Source organism: Pinus tabuliformis, chromosome 1_1, assembly GCF_031772625.1.
Source record: "Pinus tabuliformis cultivar Carrire ecotype Pingquan chromosome 1_1, CPIR1, whole genome shotgun sequence".
Classification (NCBI taxonomy): Eukaryota; Viridiplantae; Streptophyta; class Pinopsida; order Pinales; family Pinaceae; genus Pinus; species Pinus tabuliformis.
Genome location: NC_142297.1, coordinates 531445143 through 531454504, shown reverse-complemented (window position 1 = coordinate 531454504; position 9362 = coordinate 531445143). Strand labels below are relative to the sequence as shown.

General features: G+C 36.9%; 1 pseudogene across 1 annotated transcript; it reads left to right on the top strand.

The window, feature by feature from the left end:
* Positions 1 to 2688: 2688 nt before the first annotated feature.
* On the top strand, positions 2689 to 5959 carry LOC149214122 (origin of replication complex subunit 5-like; annotated as a pseudogene). The gene is made up of 4 exons (XR_016250054.1): positions 2689 to 3833; positions 4257 to 4655; positions 4921 to 5230; positions 5377 to 5959. The product of XR_016250054.1 is annotated as an origin of replication complex subunit 5-like (transcript).
* Positions 5960 to 9362: the final 3403 nt, after the last annotated feature.

Here is a 9362-nt window from a genome sequence, read left to right as displayed (position 1 = left end):
CCCTGGGACATTAATTCCCCCATCAATAGTAGTAGCATTGTTTACTAATCCAAGCCCAAGCTTGAATTTCCATCCAAAAGGAAAACCAACATTAGGAATAACTTAACTACCTATGGGTATAGTAGAAATCAATTGGGATCCACTTCTAGTAATAAAAGTAAGGCTTTGTCCCCTGCCAAAAATAAATGGACATACACATTAATGGATTAACAATAGGTAAACTAAAGATTAATAAACTCATGGAAGGAAGAGATGTGATTGGCATCATACCCCAAATAGAAACATCTAATATCTAAGGCATAATCATGGCAGTAGCTATCACATTAATTGGTGAAATGGAGGTGGCCATTGTGACTCCTCTAATAACATTGGGGGATGTGGGAATATTCCACCCAATATTAGATGACTCAGTAATACCTCATATTAGGTGAGAACTACTAAAAAATGAAAAGGATCACCAAAATAAGGTTCACCCAACTTAATAGCAAAAGGGTTTAAAGGATATATCCAAGAAGGGTTGAAATTGGTTAGAACATTTTTGTCAATGAATTCAATCTCCAATTTTTTAGTCTCAATTGAATCTAATGTGTGAGTTTCAACTTCTTCTATGTTTGTGTTATCCTCAGTGGATAACTAATGCCTCTTTATGGCTAGAAATACCTTTATTTATGAAGGGAATCATCACAAGGAGGTTGGTTAGTTATGGTGAAAGATGTGTTTTAACAAAATCAAAATAACAACCTAAAGCCAACTAGGCATAATTACATGCAGAACACACCCTAGCTAATATATAAGCTCCACAAGTAAGAAATTGCTGGTCAAATGGGCCTTTTGACAACAAACCTAGGATGATAAGTGCTTAAGACCACATAACAAAGGTGCAAGAGACAATTATAATAATCTTCATGTAGAATAACCTAAGGTGCAAGTTCCCTTATGAAGATGAGCACTTTCTAGGAGAATTGAAAATGGAGATTATGGATTTTCCTTAAGTACCACAAGTACCCACTTGTAGTGACTTATTTGATGCCCTAGGAAAAGCCACTAAGTTTACCACTTCACAATCGATAACTAGGGGAAATAGTTGTGGATCAAGACTGTGCATATGGGCAAGGTACCAAATATGCAAAAGGATGCAATTTCATTTTTGTTTGTTTGATGAATTCTATCTATAAAAAGGAACAACAATTTCTTTTTCACAATTTGAAACAACCATGTAGTAATCACACTCAAATGATTACCGAACCAAACTCCTTAAGAAATTTCAAATCCTAATCAAGTCAATTTAACAATGCAACATTCATGAAAAATCACAAATGCCTAATTTTTATTATTATTAGGAGAGGGAATTCTTCTAAACTTCACTTTTTATTTAAATGAATTGAGGAATGAAAAACATAACCTGATTTAAAAGATGTGATACACTTATTTTTTTACCCATTCATGATTCAAACAATAAAAAACAATTCAGATCATTATAAGGATAACAAATTCAATGTGGCCTCTTTCAACACTCACAATTCAAATGCACCAAATAATGTAGTATCAAAGATCCACAAGCTGATTACTTTCATCTACTCCTTTAATTATTGGATTATTGTTATTAGATCTTGATATTCTTCATTTCCTTGATTTAGATTCTCAAATAAGAATTTTGGTATCTTAAAATCTTTTGATTTACTTATTTATCATTTTCATGCTTTACTTCTTTCTTGTATACTTAATTCATCTAGCTCACATGAGGATGAGGGTTGGGATAAGGAGTATCAACCATATCAAATTCAAGTGTCCTTACTTAGTGAAGGGGAACAACGAGGGAAATTATTTTTAGAGCTAGTTTCCTCAATAAGTGCCACATTAGGGGTGCCACTCTCTAATTGGGTTGTGAATCATGGTTGATCAAAGGAGGTTCCTCATTGATTAGTTAATGTTCTTCTTTTACACCACTGCATCATGTATATTTTTGTTGGGATTTATGTGATCATCCATTCTTAGGGATATTGGTGCAATATGGTAGCAATATGCCTTATCTAATAGCATTCCTTACGTTGGAAGGAGACTTTTTCATTGTCCAACTTTTGGGTCCATGTGTATGTTTGGTGACCAAGTTGATTTTTTCTAGAAACTTTTTGTTAAATTCCATATCTACACAAATGCAGACATGGGTGGTGATGCATTGATATGCAATCTTCTCACTTTTGAAGTAAAATTTACTAAGAGCATTAATGAGATCTCTAAGTGAAATATAACCCCAAAAGTGAAGAGGAAGATTAAGACCTTGACCCAACCCAAATTCATGGAAAGAGAATCGAAAGCTAGATTGAAAGATGGAATCTAGACCTATGTGTCTATATTAGAGTTTCCTAGAACCAAGGACTAGAGTTGAGGATCTAGTCTTGATCCTATGTTAGGTCAAAATCCATAATGAAGAAGCCTTTAGGATAATGGTAGATGAAGGCTTCTTCTTTGATTTTCAGACCATTTTTATTGGAGAAATGACCTAATCTATAATGTCCTTCATTATAGTAATGTACAAAGTAGATTCCCCTTGAACCATATGATACCTTTGGAGATGAGATCCATCAGGTAGGTCATTTTTCACCCTCTTTGTACAAATCACCATCAATAACTAAGAGTGAGGCCCTGCCAATTGTAGAAGAAGCTTCTTCCTACTAAGAAGAGGCACTAATGATTGAACAAGAAGATTTGAAGAGGGGAGCCATTGCCACCATTGGAGGAGATGAAGGTTGTTTCGATGTCTTCATATTAAATTCTTATTCCTCTCCACTGGAATCCGTTGAAATTCACGACGAACCCCAAAAAATAATGAACAGAGAAGAGCTTTTGAAATGCCTCTGCAATGGATTTCCCGGGCGACAAACACAGATTAAAGAGCTCATATCGCTCGTTGGGGGTCCAAGGGATTTTATTACCCCATTGCTTGTTTATGGGGGCCCTTCCACTGGCAAAACGAGTGTAGTTTTAGATATATTTAAGCGTTTGAACCGCCCTTTTGCCTATGCGAGCTGTAGATCTTGTTTTAGCCCTTGTCTGCTGTTTGAATCCATTATGAACCAACTGATATCCCACAGAAGAACGAAAGCTAATAACTATAGCAGTGAGAAGCGCTGCGAGAAAATTGCAGATTTTTTTGTGTATTTGAAAGAAGCCTGTATTCAGGCCATTGAGAAAAAATATGAAAAGAAATTGGTAGGTAGGTCTATAGAATCTCGGAAAGATGGGGAACCAGGGTTTACGGGCTCTCCTCCCAGGGATTCCCAAAAAATCCCAGATAAAGGGCTGAAGGAATCAGTGTTTAAGGGATCTCCCCACGAGGATACCCAAATAAGTCCAGAGAAAGGGTTTCAGGAATCAGGGTTTAAGGGCTCCCCTCGCAAGAATACCCAAAAAAGTCCAGAAAAGGGGCTTAAGGGTTCCTCCAAAAAAAATACAGGAAGGGGGCTTCAGGCTTCTGGTTGCGATGATCCTTCGCAGAAAGACAAAGGGAAGAGGGACAATGATTCTTTTAGTAAAGAAGTCAGGAGATTGGATTTTCCAGAGGTGGTGTACTTGATATTTGACAATATTGAACTTCTGCATGAGTGGAACAATGGTTTCAACCTCATCTCGGCATTGTTCAAGCTATCTGATTTGACAAGAATGCCCAATTTGGGTTTGATTTTTATCAGCAATATCACTCCAGATTCCTTCTATTCCCATACTGGTGCTCTGGAGCCATTGACAGTCTACTTTCGGGACTATACTGATGATGAGTTGTATCAAATCCTTATCAAAGGGCAACCTAATACTGAGATGTATGCCTCATTTCTCAAGTAAGTACCTGTGCCTACTTTTTCTTCAAATATGCTTATAGATTTCTGTTAATGAAACAATAATGCTCAAATATTATTAGAAAAACACGTGGCAAATTTGGGTTCATGTGTCTACTATTTCTCTGCGTCTATAGGAGTATGTCGCAATGTGTAAATCTTGTTGATTGGCTCCTGTCAATGAGGTTATTAGTTTGGTTTGCTGAAAGTTCTGTCACTTCTGCACACTATACACTTGCTTATTTTGTATGGGAAGATCCACCCAGCAGCAAGAAAGTTGGGCTTCTCTGATCTCAGGTGTCCGAACCTTGCCACTGTTCTCTTTGCTGTTCAAGTTAAGGGGCTTTCGAAGTTTTTAAAAGTTTCAATGAAATAGGTTGCTGCTTGATTTAAACTTGTTTTCTTTTTGTTTCTGATATTGAACAGTGCTATTTTCAAGCCCTTCAGTAGAGCTTGCAGGCGAGTTACAGAACTCTCTACAAAATTGGAACCTTTGTTTCAAAAATACTGTGAACCGATTAGCAAAGAAGCTGTGGTTCCCGATGAAAACGGAAAGCGGAGGCTGTTTTCTTATCTTGAGCCACACATTGCACCGGCCTTGAACCAAATATTCAATGTCCCTACTTCTGGAGACAAGGTTAGAAGGAAAATCATGACAAGAAGAGAAGGTTTTGATGAAATACATGAAGATCTAGATTTTCATCTTTCTGTTTGTGGCAAGTACTTGCTCATCTCTGCCTTCATTGAATCAAGGAACCCTGCGACTCTTGATGCCACGTTGTTTGATTCGTCTGGGGGATTAGATAATCGTAAGTGAAGGAAAAAGTAAGAACTTTAGCTCCTTTGATCCTTTGTTTTTCTCCTTTTTTTTTCTTTTCTTTTCATTAGATTCTTAAAAATAAATTTAGTTGATTTCACATAAGGAAGGATCTGATTTATTTTATCTAGAAGTTCCAGCTCATCTGAATACTATGCCCTCTTTCCCATTTCATGGCAGCAAGAAGTTAACGTTTCCTCCATATAATTATGCAATCCCAAGCATCACTTTGGGAGTAATTATTGTATACTCTCTTTTGTTGGTTTGGAATAGGAGTGTAAAATCCACAGAGAGAAAGGAACACGAGGAGCAAGAAAAGTTCCTTAAAGGTCCAGGGAGTTTCCCTCTAGGGAGGCTGCTTGCAATCTTCCAATGCATCACAACAGTGGCAGATGAAGAATTGGAAAATCTGCAATCTGACAATATATCTGCAGCTGATGAAAATGGTTTGGGGCCTATGGCTGATGCTCTTATGCAGCTCTCAACTCTTTGTAATATCAATCTTTTGTATAAAGGAACAAGCTGTCCCCTAGAAGGTGCTACTAGGTATCGTTGCAACATCGATCAGGAACTTGCAATGAAGGTATGCCTCTTTTTGTTTATGATTTATCAATGTTTAGTGTTGTTATGCTGTATTGCAAATATCGACTAAAATCTTTGATCATCACTTTGGCTGTGGGAAATAGGAAGTTTATTTTTAATCCATCCCTTATTTGTTTGTGATTGTAGATTGCGTGCAATGTCAAATTTCCTTTGTCAAAATATCTCTATCGGTGATAATGACCTTGACAAGGACCATTTCTAGACGTGTTGTTCAGTCACCTGCAACAGAGGAAGTAAATCAGTTCAATTTGTGGGAGACAGACAATTTATTGATTGTTAAATGTTGTATGTTGTGGGGCAAGGAGGACACGTAATTATAAAAGATATAAACTATTTCACCACATAACCCCAGGAGTTGTGAATAGCTCAGGTATGTTGTTCAGAGTCTGCAAATTAGATTATTCACAATAAAGTCCCACACAAAATTATATAGATTAATACACAGGATTTATGTAGTAAAACCCTGACAACATGTCAAGGAAATATTCAAGGGCAAGACAATTAAGTTTTATTCTTCAGCAGAGTAATTGCATTCAGGCTTACAATACAACCTCCTCATCTGTGGGAACATATATGAATTAGACTCCGTTACAATAGTTTTGTTAAGTGTATTTTAGTTTGTAAAACTGAATAACCACAACAACATTTACTTGAGTAAACTTAAATTTACATTTATATATTGTTGTCAGGTATTCGTTTAGGTTTCAAACCTTTTAATAGTCTTTGAAGGATAATATATTATTTTCCAGCTCCTACACACTATTTTTTTCGTTTTGACCTCGACAAATGAAGAAAGGAAAATTTCTTTGGACAAAAAAACATTGTATTTTTCCTTTCTACCCTGACAAAAGAAAGGATATATAAGATGAGCTAATTTTATTTATGTCGAACAAACAACTGCAAAGGTAGGTCAGTGGGATTAAGATAGTACATCTAGTGCAATCCTCAGGGACAATGTGGGAGTGCCCAAGAATCTTTTAGATATGCTAAATGTAGAAATATATATATATATGTGAAACTAGAAACCAGAAGGAAGCAAAGCAGTTTTTTGGAAATTGTTAATATAACTCTGCCAACTTCGTTTAGCGTAAGGATTGGCTCAATTTGCATTATCATCTACCCAAGGCATGTTGCTGATGGGATGCCATATGTTGCAAGTTCAAAACTAGTTGAGTCCCTTGGGGTTATCATCTGCTATTAGGATTGATGTCTGAGCCACTCTCCATCCAAATATTCAAAGGAGAGGCAGATCCCATGAGATTTTAGATAGATCTAGGTTGGTTATTATACATGAGGGAAAGGAAAAGAAACTGATATGTATTAAGATATTGTTAAAAATAATACAGAACTTTATACCAGAGGAAAGAAACAAAACAAAACTTAGGCATTGTATTATATAATTTATATGTAAGAAAAAAATTGATGTTTTGTAAAATTAATGAAAAAAACCCTTATGAGATTTTGGATGAGTGGTAAATGGATGCAGTCTTAAAATACTCCATATTATAAGTTATTGTTTCAAATGCCTTGTAAATTAATTTAAAGAAAAACAATGTTAAGTCACTTCTTACATTAAATTACCAATTCAAATTGCCATAAAGTATCAACCAAAAGAGAAACAATAATTGGAAAATGAATCATCAATACACATTTCAATAGTTAATAAGTGTTACATAGTAGCTTGTGCATGCTGCTTAGTAAAAAAATACACGTGACATTGACCATTATTAGTAAAGCTATAAAATTTACATAAAAAGTAAGTATTAGATATTAGACAATAACATCTCTACACAATAGGAAGCACCAAAATAACACTGTATATGTTCAGATTGGTAAAGCAGATATCTACCTAGCATAGTTTGTTTTCAAAATGCTCACAAACACTAATAATATATGGTTCTAGGTTATGATAGTTTTGAAGATCTACTAACTGGTTGCAGCTGGCCATCACAGGGTCCCGTGCATCTGCCGGTGTAATCAGTCTTCTCCATCATCACCTTTACCTTAAACTGTGAGTAGTTGGTGGTTAAAAGCCTTGTAGTTTGGGGATATTCACCCATGTCTGGGGCTAATCATAGTAGGAGTGGTTATCTGGCTTGAATGTGTGGCATATCTTCCATTTATCCAACATAATTGTTGAATTTGTAATGTTCCTAAGCATCATTGATATACAACCTAGGTGAGTTTCTCGGGGTGATAACAGTCCCTTAAACTCGCAGGCGACCTTCTCCCCAGAACTTCAGAAGAGGATGCTCGTTTCTTGGAACTAATCCAGCTGGATGAAACCTGTCGCGATGCCGCTTTGGCTAACGAAGCCCATAAGAAACGAGTCAAGGCGCAGTTTGACAAGAATAACACATATTTCATTAAATTTGGAACTAAATAGTGAATCTAGAATTTAAGTATAACTAAAAAAGTCATTTCTAGTGATACCCTTGTAATACATTTTTTCCAATTTTAATGAAATATGTGTTGAATGTCAAACCCCGTGTCTTCTAAAAAGGTGACTTGGTCTTACTTTACGACCAGGAATCCGATAAATTGGGAGTAGGAAAATTCAAGTCTTTGTGGACGGGCCCCTATATTGTTAAACATGTATTAACAAAAGGGGCCTACGAGTTAGTGGATTATGATGGGATTCTGCTGGCGCAACCCCGTAGTGGGTTATACCTTAAGCGTTACTATGCATGATTCAGTGTAGTAACCCCTATGCTTTTGTTACATTTTTGTTTTCGCTAAGGGTAATTGTTTTGGTCAGGTAATCCACTTTTTACATGTGTTGCAGATGTCGAACCTATGGGAATCATTTGTTGGATATGCCGATGGAGTGAGTCGTAGTTCGCAGAACCTATCTTCTGCGGCTTGGGCCATTTTTGATCCAAGTTGCGAGTTAATAAGTTTCAAAGGGGTATGTATTGGTCGGTCAACAAATAACATCGCTGAATATAGCGCGTTGATAGAACTCCTCTCTGATGCCATCACACATGGCATACGCCGACTTGTTGTCATGCTAGACTCACAACTCGTCATTCTACAACTCACTGGTATCTACTATGTCTGAAATCCAACTATCTATTGCATGTTCCTAAGGGTCAAGATTTTGGAGAGGCAGTTTGATTCTATTCAATACTAGCATATTTCCAAAAATTTAACACATTAACAGACTCATTGGAAAATTATGTGTTAGATAGAAATTTGCAACATTTATAAAAAGAAACATTTCATCAATATTTGCATCAGGATCATGTAACTACACCAAAATAAAGCTTCGAAAATCAAAATACATATATATATATATATATATATATATATATATATATATATATATAAACTGTTTGTGGTTTACACATGATGTTCTGTAACCAAGGCAAAATTGGTCTGATGACCCAAAACTCAAAATGCTAGGGGTCACCCTAGTCTAATGATGTTGGTGATAACAAGTCACCACCTGTGCAATCATACATAAAAGCCTAGTCCATTGACTCGGCACACCAGTAGTATGTCGCTGCAACCTCAGAGGCAGCTCGTCAGTCCTCACATCCAGAATACCAAGAGTGAGGCCCTCAACCTGATCCTGCAATGCTGAAAGAGTCTCGGCCACATCAAGGTCGCAAAGGATAGCCCTTCCCATAGCCTCTCCTGCTGGAGAGGCAGCTGGCACTCTCAGACGTACTACTGGCCGAACTGGTCCAACATCTACATGAGCACATGAGTTTTGATTAGTATTGATAGAAGAAAGCACAAGAACATTGTAAAAAGAAACGATAAACAGAGATATGGTCAAAGATTTTACCGATAGCACCCCACTGCTCCCCAACTGGCAGCACCAAATCCGGATCACCCCGGAAATCCATACCAGCATATGGATACTCAGAAAAAACCATCTTGTGACGGTTGAACCACTCGAAGAAGGTATCAGAAAAGGAAACCTGGGACTAACCAACATTTCAGGCCATAAGGTCGACCCATCTCTGCATTCGTGGCTCGGTCGGTGGAGGTAAACCAAGTGAAACGTACTGCGATTGCATCAGTGGGATCCTTTCCAAGGCGAAAGCGGTCAAAATAGAACCATAACCAAAGTTCTTCAATATTTCGTTTTTCACCATGGTCAG